This window comes from Rhinatrema bivittatum, chromosome 2, assembly GCF_901001135.1.
Source record: "Rhinatrema bivittatum chromosome 2, aRhiBiv1.1, whole genome shotgun sequence".
Classification (NCBI taxonomy): Eukaryota; Metazoa; Chordata; class Amphibia; order Gymnophiona; family Rhinatrematidae; genus Rhinatrema; species Rhinatrema bivittatum.
This window is the reverse complement of record NC_042616.1, coordinates 67,743,055-67,760,421: the sequence shown is the minus strand read 5'-3', so window position 1 is coordinate 67,760,421 and position 17,367 is coordinate 67,743,055. Positions and strand designations below refer to the sequence as shown.

Here is a 17,367-nt window from a genome sequence, read left to right as displayed (position 1 = left end):
TTCAGAAGAAGAACCATGTACTGGATTCCCTGAATCACAGAATATTAAAGGACTAGTGGCTAAATACATTTGGTGACTCTATTAAGTAGCATCTTGATCTCCACTGAAGACCAACTCCAAACTTAAACAACCAGTTCCTTCACCTAATGATGCCATCTGGAAATTGCATCAGGCCTCTTCTTTCACTGGGTTCTCCATGCTTATGTCTTTCTATAATTTGGTTGGTGTCCCTTGCCCACATTTGGAACCTTGGTGTGTACTTGCCACTTTGGGTGGTGCTTTATGACTGTCATGATGCTTTGAGGTCTTTATGCCACTCTTTGGTTTGACCATCTATCATTGCTGAGGGAATTTCTGCCTCTTTTTGTGCTTTGTTCCTCCTTTATGATGCCTTGAGCTGTTCATGCCATATATATGGTCTTACTTTGCTTCTTTCCTCCAGGCTTGACAGCTCATGCGACTGTTGTTGGTATTCTTTGCCCATTTTTTGGAGCTTAGGGTATTCTGGACAGTCTTGCCCAAGCTGTAGAGTGTGGGAAATCTCCAACAACACAGAGACATCAAAACCCCCTAGGCATAGAGTGAGGGTGGAGTATCGCAAACAACATTGAAGCATCAAAACCTCAAAAGCCAAAAGTTCAAGGTATCACAAACAGCACAGAGACATCAAACTTCCAAGGCATAGAGCACTGGAAATCACAAAGAGCTTAGATAAATCAAAACCCCAAAGGCATCATAAGAAAGGCAAAGGGAGTCAACAATAGTTATATGAACAACCCAAGGGGGACATGGCACAAAAAGAGCATGGCACCAAAAGAGAAGCAACAGAAGCACCAAATGTGGCATGAATAGACCAAGGAACTGCAAAGCGTCAGAATGGTACTGTAGTAGTAGGTGTTCTCCAAGGCACCATGAGAGAGCCAGGAACAGAACAGGAAGTAACAGTGGCAAATTTAGATACAAGGCATAGAGCCAGAAAAGAGGTAGGGTGAGAGAAGAAACTTGTGTTTTCTATTCCTTTTCTAACATTATTTTTTTGGGGGCAAAACACCCCAGTAAAATCAAGAAAGAAGCAGAGTTGGAGATCTAGGCCAGGATCCTAGATGGGTACAACAAAACAGTAAGGAGGAGAATCAGAAGAGTTAGGGTGGAAGGAGAAATTCAAACATTTTTTTTCTATTTTCACCTCTATCATCAAGAAAGAAACAGGGTGGGAAAACTAGGCTGGGATTCCAGTGGCCAAAAAAACAGGTATCAAAACCCCCAAGGGGTAGCATCAGAACATAGGGCCTTATTTTCCAATATCGCATTGGTAACGCATTAGGGGGCGTTACCAATGCAAATGAGGCTTCTTTCGTGCAGTGGGGAAACATCGTGTGCGGCGATGTTTTCGCCATTCGCAAAAACATTAGCGCCGCACACGATGTTTTCCCACTGCACAATGATTCTTTCAGGGTTTTATCGCAGTGCACGATATTTGCCAGTTTCATGTATCGCAGTGCACGATATTTGGCACTTTCTGGAGATAGTCCCAGACAGCCTGTTGCAGGAGAGAGAGAGAGAGAGAGAGAGAGAGAGAGAGAGAGAGAGAGAGAGAGAGAGAGACTTACTATAGTGCCTATGCCCTACATAGGTATTTGTATCCCTATGGGAGGGCTACCTACTAACTCGGGGTGGGGATTAGGTATGAGCGTCGGGGGTTGGGGGCCACTTTTGCATTCCACATGAGACCTACGGACAGAACAGTGGTCTCTAGTGCAGATTTGCTGGCCGTCGGAGTGAGGACGCTCACTCCAAGCGGAGATTTGGCCAACATTTTCTCCACCTAGCATGTTGTTGCCCAGGTAGAGTGCCAAAAAGTGCCAAATATCAGTTCATGATGTCCCCTGTCATTTAAAAGACATGTTCAATAGGCATATTCATTGGTGGCTATGAAAGATAACACTAATCCACCTTGACCAGGATCAGCCATACCACAGATTTATTTGCCTGATATGCCAGCAGATCTGTATGTCCTCAAGGGGATCTTTTAGCAAGTCACAGAAATTTCTGTTGGGGTCACCATTGCTGGGATGGGGCAAGAGTCTGCTGCCAGATGCTTTAGATATGGCCTGCTTCAGGAAAGATGTATCTGAGGGGGCAACATGGCTGTGGCATATTGAGGTTAGGGAGGAAATGGTAATTGACATTGTGCAGCTCCTACTCACACTACTTCCTGGGGTGGTTACTCTTTCCTGCACTGCATCCACACTGTGCCTCTGCCTCTGGCACTCCTGTTCATGAACCCTAGCTGCCAGTATTTCCTTCATGAAAGTGAGACACTAGGATCGTAAGGTGAGACTCCCTTTCACCCATGTGTCACAAACCATGTTGCAGGTAAATATTGTTGTTGTTTTTTTATCAGAGGTTTCAGTTTCTCTTGCACCTTGTGCTGCAAGGAGTCCACAAAATGCAACGTCTTTGCTTCCATTCACTTTTGCTCATGGAAATATTCTCCTTCATCATATTTACTAATGGGCTGACCCCGCCTATGGTGGAGCTTCTGAATTTGAATTTATTAAAAACTTATATTCTGCACTTTCATGGGAGGAACCATTACCAAGTTGTTTAAGATCTAAGTTCCATTACAAGGTGTGGCGTCCATCGGTCTCAGTCGGCTTTGACCTCTGTGCCTCACCTTTCTTCCTTCTCTCTCCTCAAGCCTTGGGAAGATGGCTGCTGTCACGTCTTCATGCTGCTCTCTCCGATGTCCCTGGATTGTCAATGGCGACAGTGTTCACCATGATTTTCCTGAGGGCCTCGTAGGGTGCGTGTGCGCACGCTACCCACGTCTTTATCCACGTCATGGTGGGAACCTCGGGGGCGTCCCCTCTGAGTGACATCATCACATCCTGGTATTTAGCCTGCCCTTCATTTGCTAACAAAATGAGTTAGCAAGGATTGGATTACCTCTGGTCTAAGCTGCTCTACCGCTTCCCAACTGCCACAGGAAGCTCTCTCTGCCCTTCGATGTATTTCTTCACTAACCTGGGTACCTGCTCCTCAGGGGCCCTTCTGCTCTATTTCAGGTACCTATCTTGGGATACCGGGTACTCGCTCCTTGAGGGCCTGATCTCTCGAATCTGGTGCCTGCCACTGAACAACTTCTGCCTGCCAGGACCTTCAACAATACAGCTTTCTGCTTCAGTGAGTACTAACCCTTTCAGTCTGTCTCACCTTCAGCTTCAGCACTCTGTGTCTACATCCGGGACCTGTCCCTGCTACGCCTCGCTGCCTATCACCTACTCGAGTGTGGGACTGGGCTCCTCTGCTGAGGTCCCCTGGACTGCTTCACTGGGTTACCTTCACTGCTGCCTGCTCCCTGGGCAGTACCATTGAGCTGTACAATAAATACAACTTCTCTGTGTCTGCGTGTATAGAGTCTAGCCTAGTATCGCAGTTCCTCATGGGGCTCCTCCCCGTGGGAGTGGCCATCATCGCAGTACCCAAGAATCCACTCCAACACCTCATAACCATAACACAAGGCTTCTGAACTCAGATCCCCCTCAGCATTCTTGAAGGGCTTCAGGATACATCAGCCACTTCATCATTACTCAATCATAATGCCCTGGGGATAATCCACAACTATCTGTTCCCAAAGACAGATCATGAAGGGGTGTCTTCTTGCTCTACCAAGCTCTGCTGTGTCATATATGGGGAATTCCAATGGATACAAACATCTTTAATCAGCTATTCATAAGGCTTCTCATGGAGAAGCTGCCTACCCTTCATGCTAGGATTTTAATGCCCTGCTATTTTCCTTCTCCTCTCTATCAGGTCCTTCAGGACTGGATTTCTGTGCTCCTTGGGCTCCAACCCCAGGACATCCCATATTGCCAGTTACAGCAAGTGTGCAAAGCAACAGATCCCCTGACAGCTCCTATCTTCTACCTTCCTTATCTTATTTGCACTACTGTCAATGACAAATAAACCTGTATGAACATTCCTGCCTCTAGATGCCAACCCTTCATAATATTTCTTATAACTGTTAGGAAATAATATGGTGGTATCCATCATCTGGGTGATCAACCTCAAGCTGCTGCCCACCCCTACCTTGGGCAACTGCTACCAGCAGAGTGGGCACAGCAGTCATGCTGGTCTAGATGTTGCTGATTAAATGCATGCTATCCTAGGGATGTGAATCGTTTTTCAACGATTAAAATTATTGTCCGATAATGTTTATATCGTCTTAAATCGTTATAGAACACGATACAATAGAAATTCTAACGATTTATCGTTAAAAATCGTTAAATCGTGTTAGTGCGCACTAACTCGAGTTAGTGCGCACTAACTCCCCGTTAGTGCGCACTAACTCGATTTAGTGCGCACTAACTGAAAATGATACAAATAAACACTTTCCAGGTCACTGAAGGTCAGTTAGGAATGAATATGTGTTCCTATTGGCTGGCTGCCCTCTTATCTATTGATATTACCAAGGTTACCACTGAGGTGATGGTTGGGGGGATGGGAAATGGAACTGGAAACTAACGAACACCAACAGAAAATGAAACAAAGTGTTCACACTTCCCAGGTCAGTAAAGGTCACTTAGGAATGAATATGTATGTATGTATTCCTATTGGCTGGCTGTGCTCTTATCTATTGATGTTACCAATATGGTTGGGGGGATGTGAAATGGAAACAGTTGGAAGCTTGACAAAAAAAGTAATGTAATGATCAGCACTCACGTGACTAGAACTTGTTTGTTTATTATTTTTGTTAGCAGGCACCTGAAATGCTAGTGCATGTTGAATTTGCCAATCACTGTGCATTTTAGAAAGGTGGTCCTGGCTGGAACTGTACACAGTTCAAATATATGTAATTGATTGTTGGTAAGTGTATTTTTTAAGTAGCCACACTGGCACCAGTATGTTTACTTTCCTCCTACTTAACTCACTAGCTCAGCTTTGTAAGAAGGGCTTCTCTGCTTGTGTGTTGTTTTTGTTTGGTGTGAGGAGAGCAGAAACATCAGATCTTTATTCAATCTACTACAGTCATCTCTTACAGTGCCCTATCCCTATTAATACCAGGAGTGTTGTGATCTTCCTGCACACAGTGCCCTAACCCTGATACCAGTCTGAGACAGCTCCCTCCCTGCATTACTAGTGAGAGGCTGGCTTCACAGACAGGGGGGAGCTGCCTGACCCTCACTCCTGACTTCCCCCATGTCCCAGCTAGTGAATGGTGTGTGGGTGAGGGGGGGGGGGAGGATGGTGAAGTCTGAGACAGCTCCCTCCCTGCATTACTAGTGAGAGGCTGGCTTCACAGACAGGGGGGAGCTGCCTGACCCTCACTCCTGGCTTCCCCCATGTCCCAGCTAGTGAATGGTGTGTGGGTGAGGGGGGGGGGGGAGGATGGTGAAGTCTGAGACAGCTCCCTCCCTGCATTACTAGTGAGAGGCTGGCTTCACAGACAGGGGGGAGCTGCCTGACCCTCACTCCTGACTTCCCCCATGTCCCAGCTAGTGAATGGTGTGTGGGGGAGGGGGGGGGGGGGAGGATGGTGAAGTCTGAGACAGCTCCCTCCCTGCATTACTAGTGAGAGGCTGGCTTCACAGACAGGGGGGAGCTGCCTGACCCTCACTCCTGACTTCCCCCATGTCCCAGCTAGTGAATGGTGTGTGGGTGAGGGGGGGGGGGAGGATGGTGAAGTCTGAGACAGCTCCCTCCCTGCATTACTAGTGAGAGGCTGGCTTCACAGACAGGGGGGAGCTGCCTGACCCTCACTCCTGACTTCCCCCATGTCCCAGCTAGTGAATGGTGTGTGGGTGAGGGGGGGGGGAGGATGGTGAAGTCTGAGACAGCTCCCTCCCTGCATTACTAGTGAGAGGCTGGCTTCACAGACAGGGGGGAGCTGCCTGACCCTCACTCCTGACTTCCCCCATGTCCCAGCTAGTGAATGGTGTGTGGGTGAGGGGGGGGGGGGGAGGATGGTGAAGTCTGAGACAGCTCCCTCCCTGCATTACTAGTGAGAGGCTGGCTTCACAGACAGGGGGGAGCTGCCTGACCCTCACTCCTGACTTCCCCCATGTCCCAGCTAGTGAATGGTGTGTGGGTGAGGGGGGGGGGGGAGGATGGTGAAGTCTGAGACAGCTCCCTCCCTGCATTACTAGTGAGAGGCTGGCTTCGCAGACAGGGGGGAGCTGCCTGACCCTCACTCCTGACTTCCCCCATGTCCCAGCTAGTGAATGGTGTGTGGGTGAGGGGGGGGGGGAGGATGGTGAAGTCTGAGACAGCTCCCTCCCTGCATTACTAGTGAGAGGCTGGCTTCACAGACAGGGGGGAGCTGCCTGTCCCTCACTCCTGACTTCCCCCATGTCCCAGCTAGTGAATGGTGTGTGGGTGAGGGGGGGGGGGGGGGATGGTGAAGTCTGAGACAGCTCCCTTCCTGCATTACTAGTGAGAGGCTGGCTTCACAAACAGGGGGGAGCTGCCTGACCCTCACTCCTGACTTCCCCCATGTCCCAGCTAGTGAATGGTGTGTGGGTGGGGGGGGGGGGGGAGGATGGTGAAGTCTGAGACAGCTCCCTCCCTGCATTACTAGTGAGAGGCTGGCTTCGCAGACAGGGGGGAGCTGCCTGACCCTCACTCCTGACTTCCCCCATGTCCCAGCTAGTGAATGGTGTGTGGGTGAGGGGGGGGGGGGGGGGAGGATGGTGAAGTCTGAGACAGCTCCCTCCCTGCATTACTAGTGAGAGGCTGGCTTCACAGACAGGGGGGAGCTGCCTGACCCTCACTCCTGACTTCCCCCATGTCCCAGCTAGTGAATGGTGTGTGGGTGAGGGGGGGGGGGGGGATGGTGAAGTCTGAGACAGCTCCCTCCCTGCATTACTAGTGAGAGGCTGGCTTCACAGACAGGGGGGGGCTGCCTGTCCCTCACTCCTGACTTCCCCCATGTCCCAGCTAGTGAATGGTGTGTGGGTGAGGGGGGGGGGGGGTGGATGGTGAAGTCTGAGACAGCTCCCTCCCTGCATTACTAGTGAGAGGCTGGCTTCACAGACAGGGGGGAGCTGCCTGACCCTCACTCCTGACTTCCCCCATGTCCCAGCTAGTGAATGGTGTGTGGGTGAGGGGGGGGGGTGGATGGTGAAGTCTGAGACAGCTCCCTCCCTGCATTACTAGTGAGAGGCTGGCTTCACAGACAGGGGGGAGCTGCCTGACCCTCACTCCTGACTTCCCCCATGTCCCAGCTAGTGAATGGTGTGTGGGTAAGGGGGGGGGGGGGGAGGATGGTGAAGTCTGAGACAGCTCCCTCCCTGCATTACTAGTGAGAGGCTGGCTTCACAGACAGGGGGGAGCTGCCTGACCCTCACTCCTCCGGGGTGTTGTGATCTTCCTGCATGCAGTGCCCTATCCCTATTAATACCAGGAGTGTTGTGATCTTCCTGCATGCAGTGCCCTATCCCTGATATCGGGATGTGTGCAAGAAGATCACAACACCCCCGGTATCAGGAATAGGGCACTGTGTGCAGGAAGATCACAACACCCCCAGTATCAGGAATAGGGCACTGTGTGCAGGAAGATCACAACACCCCTGGTATTAGGGATAGGGCACTGTGTGCAGGAAGATCACAACACTCCTGGTATTAATAGGGATAGGGCACTGTGTGCAGGAAGATCACAATACCCCTGGTATCAGGGTTAGGGCACAAGTTCTAGTCACATTGACTGATCACATTACTTGTTTTGTCAAGCTACCAACTGTTTTCATTTCCCATCCCCCATATACTGTCAGTAGGAAACTTGGTAACATGAATAAATAAGAGGGCAGCCAATAGGAATACATATTCATTCCTAAACTGACCTTAACTGACCTGAAAAGTGTCAAATTGTATCATTTTCAGTTAGTGCGCACTAACTCCCAGTTAGTGCGCACTAACTCCCGTTAGTGCCCACTAACTCGAGTTCGTGCGCACTAATCGGAAAAAACGATTTTTAACGATTTTTTAACTAAAAAATCGTGCCTAAGACGATTTTCTTGCCCTGCCACACGATTTCTATCGTTAAGACGATATGGAAAACGATTCACATCCCTATGCTATCCCCCTCTACCTTGGCTAGCTGTGCCTGCTTGCAACTATGGCATTGATTGTACAGGGCACAAATAACCTTCCTATTTAATATAGTCCTGGAAGGTATTTTGTAATGGGAGGCTAAGCAGTGCAACAGATGCTTAAAACCCAGGTTCTCCACTATTTCCAGGGGCTGGGTATCCAGATCATTTCCCTGATGCATTTGCCACTACATTGGAGGCTGCCTACTTCTTTCCCCAGGACAGTAATATAGAATACCACCCAATTCTTCTATGGTGGTTTGCCACTGTAGACACATGACAGGGGCCTGCTGGCCTGTCACCTGACTGCAGGAAGGGGGCCATGTTCTCAGCTTGAGAAAATGTCCTCCTCTTTTTTATCCTTTAGCTGCAGCTTCTTCTTTGAGTGGCAGAGGGGATCCCTAGGTGAATACTGCTACCCTCCCCTGATGCCAGTGCTAAGTAGTGATGTTTCCTTAGGTGGTGCTGCATACTAGAGGTATGAATCGTGTGATCGATCGTCTTAACGATCGATTTTGGCTGGGGGGGGGGGAGGGAAATCTAATTGTTGGGTTTTTTTGTTTGAAAAAATCATTAAAAATCGTAAATCGGGGGAGGGCGGGAAAACCGGCACACCAAAAAAACCCTAATAATTAATTTTAAAATCGTCCAAAATCGTTAGAGTGCAGATACAATACAAATGCCCCCGATTTATCATCAGGGGCATTTGTATTGTATCGTTAAATAGGGCGCGAGAAAACCGGCGCCATTTTGAAGATTGGCAATACGGCCCGCGTGCAGGAGGTCGCTCCCGGACCCCCGCTGGACTTTTGGCAAGTCTTGTAGGGGTCAGGAGGCCCCCCCCAAGCTGGCCAAAAGTCCTTGGGGGTCCAGTGGGGGTCCGGGGGCGATCTCCAGCAGGCGTGACGTCGGGAGCCAGGAAACAAAATGGCGCCGGCGCTACCTTTGCCCTGTCACATGATAAGGGCAAAGGGCCACCGGCGCCATTTCTCAACGCAGCCATGGCCAGAGAGAGAGAGAGAGAGGAGATCGCGTCGGGTCCCCCCCACTGGACCCCAGGTAATTTAAAACATTTTGGGGGGATTCGGGAGGGTGGGGGATTTCTTTTAAAGGTTCGGGGTGGGTTTTAGAGATTTTTGGTGTGCCGGTTTTCTCGCACCCTATTTAACGATAAATGCCCCTGACGATAATTCGGGGGCATTTGTATTGTATCTGCACTCTAACGATTTTGGATGATTTTAAAATTATCTGACGATAATTTTAATCGTTCAAAAACGATTCACATCCCTACTGCATACCAACATTTGTCCTATGCCCCAGTACTTTCCCTCGACAGATGGCCTTTCTGCAGTGAATTCACTGAGCAAAATGGAGATTCTTCTTCACTTTAAGGAGCCTCCATACCATAAATGTTTTCTGCAGTCTCCTCTCTGTATCCTTTTTTTTTAAATTTAGTATTTATTAAATTTTTTCAATTTCTTTAAGATACATTCCACAGATGTTAGAAGATACACATTATGGGGCGGATTTTAAGAGCCCTGCTCGCGTAAATCCGCCCGGATTTACGCGAGCAGGGCCCTGTGCGCCGGTGCGCCTATGTTCAATAGGCCTACCGGTGCGCGCAGAGCCCCGGGGCTCGCGTAAAAAAAAAAAAAGTTGCGTTTTCCATTTAAGTTCAAAACGAATGCACACCCCTACCTGATAGCTGGATAATTTATTATTGAGGCCGATATTGTGCATTTAGTGCATTTAGTACCTGATAGCTGGATAATTAGGACTTATACAGCTATCTAGTCGCTGCTAAATATCCAGTTATGTTCAGTGGCCACTAGATAGCCAGATGCCACTTATCTGAATAGCCAGATAAGTTATGAGCAGGTAGTGGGCAGATCAGGGCTGTGCTACTTAGCTGGCTAATTAGCAATTTTCAGTGTTAAGCAGATAACATATCCGGGGTTGTTGGACCTGCTCAATAGTAGATCTAAACTTAGACGGATAAGACATGCTACCACTCTTCCTTGCTGCCATGCCTTTGATGTTTCCACTTTGGGGATCTTGCTGCCTGTGTTACCATCTGAGTGGTCTAAGATTTCCAAAGGACAAATTAATTCAGACTCTGGCTTTTCATTTGCATAATCTTTATTCAGTACAATCAAAGAAAATGTACTGCTTATCTCAGTAGTGCTTAGTATCAATGCAACGATAAGAAAGATATGTTAGGAGCTAACTTCACCTCATTCCCAGGACATCCTTGCTCTTCTCTGAACCTAAACTATATTCCCTGCACCCAAAATGCTTTGTCTTAAGATTTACTGGGACCATACGACTGGAACTGGTCCTTTACACTATTCTGAGGTTGTCTTATATATGCTTCTTCCCCCCCACCTCAGCTCATTCTTATCAAATTGAATGTGTGCTACTACCAAGACTATGTCCACAGTAGGAACTAAAGACGTGAATCGGTTCTGGAATTGGTTCCGGTTTCGGCATCGTGGACCCACGGGAAATCTTTGTTTCCCACGGTCCAGACGTTTTGGGTTTTTTTTCGGCTGTCCTGAGCCAAACCCCCCTCCCCACGCCAACTCTTTAAATCTAATTATTTAGAATCCCCCACCCTCCCAACCACCAAAAAACTTTCCTAAAGTACCTGGTGGTCCAGCGGGGGTCCCGGGAGTGTGTGTATGTACGTATGTATGTGTATGTGTATGTGAGTAAGAGATTGGGAACCTGTATGTGTGTATGGAAGCGAGAATGTGTGTATATATATAAGAGATTGTGGTGGGGGGTATGGGAGTGAGTGTGTGTGTGTGTGTGTGTGTATGTGTATGTGTGTATGAGTAAGAGATTAGGGGCCTGAATATGTGTATAGAAGTGCATGTGCCTGTGTGTTTATGTAAGTAACAGACTGGGAGTGTGTGTGTGTGTATATGTGTGTATGTGTGTGTAAGACCATGAGGGTAAAAGAGAGGAGCCTGTATGAAGGGGTATATATGTGTGAGAGAGAGAGGAAAATGGAGGGAGACTGTATGCAGGGCTCAGTGAGTATGTGCAAGAGAGAGAAGGAGCCTTTGAGAAGGGGTGTGAGTGTGTGTGAGAGAGGGAACCTCTGTGAGGGAGAGAGGAACCAGAGATCACTGGGGGGGGGGGGGATGGTGGAGTCAACCTTGGGGTGGGGGTACCAAAGGAAGTATCTACTCTGGATGCCAAATATTTTAGATATGCCACTCAACAAAATATGTTTTAATCTAGAACATGTGTTAGGCCTGATTGACAAACTGAAGAGTAGTAAATCACCTGGACCAGATGGTATACACCTCAGGGTTCTGAAGGAACTAAAAAATGAAATTTCAGATGTATTAGTATACATTTGTAACTTATCATTAAAATCATCCATTGTAACTAAAGACTGGAGGATGGCAAATATAACCCCTATATTTAAAAAGGGCTCCACAGGGGCGATCTGGAAAACTACAGACCAGTGAGTCTGACTTCAGTGCCAGGAAAAGTATTGGAAAGTGTTCTAAATATCAAAATCACAGAACTATAGAAAGACATGGTTTAATGGAACAAAGTCAGCATGCCTTTACCCAAGGCAAGACTTGCCTCACAAATCTGCTTCACTTTTTTGAAGGAGTTAATAAACATGTAGATAAAGGTAAACCGGTAGATGTAGTGTATTTGGATTTTCAGAAGGCATTTGACAAGGTTCCTCATGAGAGGTTTCTAGGAAAAATAAAAAGTCATGAGATAGGTGGAAATGTCCTTTCGTGGATTACAAACTGACTAAAAGACAGGAAACAGAGAGTAGGATTAAAAGGACAATTTTCTCAGTGGAAGAGAGTGGGCAGTGGAGTGCCTCAGGGATCTGTATTGGGACCTTACTTTTCAATATATTTATAAATCATCCAGAAAGAAATATGACGAGTGAGGTAATCAAATTTGCAGATGATACAAAATTGTTCAGAGTTGTTAAATCACAAGCAGATAGTGATAAATTACAAGAAGACCTTGTGAGACTGGAAAACTGGGCATCCAAATGGCAGATGATATTTAATGTGGATAAGTGCAAGGTGATGCCTAGAGGGAAAAATAACCCATGCTATAGTTACACAATGTTAGGTTCCATATTAGGTGCTACCACCCAGGAAAGAGATCTAGGCATCATAGTGGATAACACATTGAAATCATTGGTTCAGTGTGCTGCGGCAGTCAAAACGAGGGTTCCGGGAGCGAACCCGAGGGGAATCACGTGACGTCGGCGCCACATCGGAGTGACGCGGCTTCACGTGATTCCCCGCGGGTCCGCTCCCGGAACCCTCGTTGGGCCCAAAAGGCACTTTTGGCCAGCTTGGGGGGGTCAGGAGGCCCCCCCAAGCTGGCCAAAAGTTCCTTTTTATCCCATTTCTAAAATGAGTTAAAAAAAATCAAGTATTTTATTTTATTTTTTCCATTATTCACCACTCATTTTTCTACATTTCTTCTTAGCTCCTTCTTTCTAACTGATCCTAGTACAAGCACAATTAATTTGGATCATTCATTTGTTGATTTTTATTACTTGTGATCTTTATTACTATGTAATTCAATTTTTATTTACCTTGATTACTATGTAATTCAAATTGTTTACTTGGTTATTCATCTCTCTGACCATGTTACTTAAAGTTGCTTAAACGTTCATTGTTCCATGTAATGCCTTCTGGCAAATTTTTGTTCTTTGTAAACCAGTTTGATTTGCATCTAATGTAGGAAGATCGGTATAGAAAAACCAAAAATAAATAAATAAATAAATAAATAAATAAATAAATAAGTAATATGGCAGTATTATTGTGATATATCTAGCACTACAGCTGATTTTCATTTATCTTGAATATGTCTAATCTGATTACAGACACAGAGAAGCTGTTGCCAAAATTAACACCAATAATATCATTTTTTAATTGACACCTTATATTTTCTATACAGGGAGGATAATTTTCAAAACTGCTCACTAGTGCCCATACTCACATGTATATGGGCATGCACAAAGTTGCTATTTTATTTTATAAGCTGCACACAAATGATTATGTGCAGATTATAAAAAAGAAGTACATATGTGAGCATACATATATAGAAAAATGCGAGTCTCACAAGTTCAGACTAATTTGGATAAGTTCTAATTTATCCACTTAAGTAGTGGAACTTATCCAGATAAGACTGAAAAGTAAGACAGCTGGATAAGCTTAAACAAAGAAGTGCTACTTTGCCAGATAAGTCAGAAATTAGTCGGATATGTGTGTGCAAATAATATACCCATGTATTTTTGCTTCAGATTTTAAAGGGATAAATGAGTAGATTTTACCCACATTATATATATGCATTTACCCATATAAGTCAGCTTTTACATGTATAAGTCATAGGATTTTATAACATGTTCACGACAATGAAATAACCAGTTTTACCAATTAGTCTACCAGTTTTCCTAGGCCATCTGCAGCTCATGAAGACCCTCCTGGCTATTCAGCCTGAAGTCTCTCCAGTTCATCCAGACCCCCAACCCAATCAGTTTTTCATTTTTAAGATGTTTATGATCACTTACGTCTGATACTGAGAAGAAAAATAATTAGAAAAAAACTGAAAGGAGCAACTACAAAGGTAGTTCAGTCCAGATGTATTCCACACATTAGGAAAGGTGGAAAGAAGGCAAAACAATTACTGGCATGGTTAAAACGGGAGGTGAAAGAAGCTGTTTTAGCCAAAAGATCTTCATTCAAAAATTGGAAGAAGGATCCCACAGAAGAAAATAGGATAATGCATAAGCATTGGCAAGTTAAATGTAAGACATTGATAAGACAGGCTAAGAGAGAATTTGAAGAGAAGCTGGCCGTAGAGGCAAAAACTCATAGTAAAAACTTTTTAAAATATATCCGAAGCAGAAAGCCTGTGAAGGAGTCAGTTGGCCGTTAGATGATCAAGGGGTTAAAGGGGCACTTAGAGAAGATAAGGCCATCGCAGAAAGATTAAATGATTTCTTTGCTTCGGTGTTTACTGAAGAGGATGTTGGGGAGGTACCCGTACTGGAGAAGGTTTTCATGGTTAATCATTCAGATGGACTGAACCAAATCACGGTGAACCTAGAAGATGTGGTAGGCCTGATTGACAAACTGAAGAGTAGTAAATCACCTGGACCAGATGGTATACACCCCAGAGTTCTGAAGGAACTCAAAAATAAAATTTCAGACCTATTAGTAAAAATTTGTAACCTATCATTAAAATCATCCATTGTACCTGAAGACTGGAGGATAGCTAATATAGAAACATAGAAACATAGAAATGATGGCAGAAGAAGACCAAACGGCCCATCCAGTCTGCCCAGCAAGCCACGCAGTTCATCCATTTATTTCTTTATTTATTTATTTTTCCCACCCTTTTTCTCCCTCCACCCTTTTTCTCCCTCCCACCCATCACTATTGGCTTCCAGCACCCTCCGGCCCCAACTCCCTTCCACCCCTCCACCATGCAGAGAGCAGCGCTGTATCCGCATCCCAGTGAACATCCAGCTCAAACAGGGGTAGCAACCGCCGCAACAAGCAGGCCACACCCCTGCCCCATATTCCTACCCACCCCTGCTTTGTTTGTTTGTTTCTTGTTTTAGTTTTTTTGGAGATGGCAGCCCTCTATGAAGGCAGAACACCAACCACTGGCCACTGGCATCCCGCTCCGTGAATGCCTCTGTGGCTACTGCCGCTCCGTGCAGTGTTTTACTGCCTGAAGGTGGAACACCAACTACTGGCCACTGGCATCCCGCTCCGTGAATGCCTCTGTGGCTACTGCCGCTCCGTGCAGTGTTTTGCTGCCTGAAGGTGGAGCACCTACTGGCCACTGGCATCCCGCTCCGTGAATGCCTCTGTGGCTACTGCCGCTCCGTGCAGTGTTTTGCTGCCTCCACTTTATTTACGCCCACTAGACTTGATGGATCCACAGTGTTTATCCCACACCCCTTTGAAGTCCTTCACAGTTTTAGACTTCACCATTTCCTCCGGAAGGGCATTCCAAGCATCCACCACCCTTTCCGTGAAGAAATACTTCCTGACATTGGTTCTTAGTCTTCCTCCCCCGGAGCCTCAGCTCGTGACCTCTGGTTCTGCTGATTTTTTTCCTACGGAAAAGGTTTGTCATTGTCTTTGGATCATTAAAGATTTTTAAGTATCTGAAAGTCTGAATCATATCACCCCTGCTCCTCCTTTCCTCCAGGGTGTACATATTTAGATTCTTCAATCTGTCCTCGTACGTCATCCGATGAAGATCCTCCACCTTCCTGGTCGCCCTTCTCTGTACCGCTTCCATCTTGTCTTTGTCTCTTTGTAGATACGGTCTCCAGAACTGAACACAGTACTCCAGGTGAGGCCTCACCAAGGACCTGTACAAGGGAATAATCACTTCCCTTTTCTTACTCGATATTCCTCTATGCAGCCCAGCATTCTTCTGGCTTTTGCTATCGCCTTGTCGCATTGTTTCGCAGACTTCATATCATTAGATAGGGATGTGCAGACAAAAAGTTTATGTTCATAAGTCCATAAGTCAAAAAGGGGAGTCAATTTCGGTCAATATGGACATATGGAGAATTCCATAAGTTGAGTCTATGTCCATATGTGCACCGGTTCCCTAAATAAACATTTAAACCCCTCACCCTCCTTAATCCCCCCCCAAGACTTACCAAAATTCCCTGGTGGTCCAGCGGGGAGTCAGGAAGCCATTCCTCTATTCCTTTGCCAGGAGCACGTGACATCCGCGTCACGTCGGAGTGACGCAGCCGTCACGTGGTCCACCGCGGTTCCACTCCCGGACCCCTCGTTGGACACAAACGGAACTTTTGGCCAGCTTGGGGGGGCCTCCTGACCTCCCCAAGCTGGCCAAAAGTTCCGTTTGTGTCCAACGAGTGGTCCGGGAGCGGAACCGCGGTGGACCACTTGACGGTCGCGTCACTCCGACGTGACGCGGACGTCACGTGCTCCTCGCAAAGGAATAGAGGAATGGCTTCCTGACTCCCCGCTGGACCACCAGGGAGTTTTGGTAAGTCTTGGGGGGGATTAAGGAGGGTGAGGGGTTTAAATTTTTATTTAGGATCAACGATCGCGATTTCCAACGTATTCAACATAGCTGTGTTGAATAAGTTGGAAATCCGATCATTTTCGCCTCATCACTTTTTTAAGTTAAAAAAAAAAATAAGTAGCGTTTTACATATAAGTTCAAAATGAATGCACACCCCTATCATTAGACACTATCACCCCAAGGTCCCTCTCCTGTTCCGTGCACATCAGCCTTTCCCCCCCCATCGAATACAGTTCATTCGGATTTCCACTCCCCATATGCATGACTTTGCACTTCTTGGCATTGAATCTCAGCTGCCATATCTTCGACCACTCTTCCAGTTTCCTTAGATCCCGTCTCATTCTCTCCAATCCTTCTGGCGTGTCCACTCTGTTGCAGATCTTAGTGTCATCCGCAAAAAGACAAACCTTACCTTCTATCTCGTCCGCAATGTCGCTCACAAAGATATTGAACAGGACCGGTCCCAACACCGATCCTTGCGGTACACCACTTAAAACCGCTCTCTCTTCAGAGAAGGTTCCATTTACCATCACAATTGTCTTCTGTCCGTCAACCAATTTGCAATCCAGGTCACCACCTCGGCACTCACTCCTAAGCTTCTCGTTTTATTCACCAGTCTCCTGTGCGGGACTGTATCAAAAGCTTTGCTGAAATCCAAGTATATGACATCGAGTGCTCTTCCTTGATCCAATTCCTTGGTTACCCAGTCAAAAAAGTAAATCAGATTTGTCGGACAGGATCTTCCCCTGGTGAATCCATGTTGCCTCTGGTCCATCAATTCTCCAGACTGTAGATAGTTCACTATTCTCTCTTTCAGCAGTGACTCCATTACTTTTCCCACCACCGAAGTGAGGCTAACCGGTCTGTAGTTGCCAGCCTCCTCCCTGTTCCCACTCTTGTGAAGCGGGACCACCACCGCTCTTCTCCAATCACTCGGCACCACTCCTGTTTCTAGGGTTCTATTGAACAGGTCACACAGCGGACCTGCCAGAACATCCCTGAGCTCCCTCAATATCCTTGGATGAATCCCATCAGGCCCCATGGCTTTGTCCACTTTCAAGTTCTTTAACTCTTCCCACACATTTTCTACTGTAAAAGGATTTTCATCTATTCCACTTCCCTCCCAGTTTTCTTGTTGTGTAGAGATGGTCCTTCTCCCAGGGTCTTCTTTAGTGAACACAGAGCTGAAGTAT

The 17,367-nt window shown here is 46.6% G+C and overlaps 1 protein-coding gene across 1 annotated transcript in view; it reads left to right on the top strand.

Annotated features, from left to right (window-relative positions):
* Window positions 1-17,367, top strand: part of WNT9A (Wnt family member 9A) — a 293,795-nt gene that overhangs the window by 255,956 nt on the left and 20,472 nt on the right. The window lies entirely within an intron of this gene.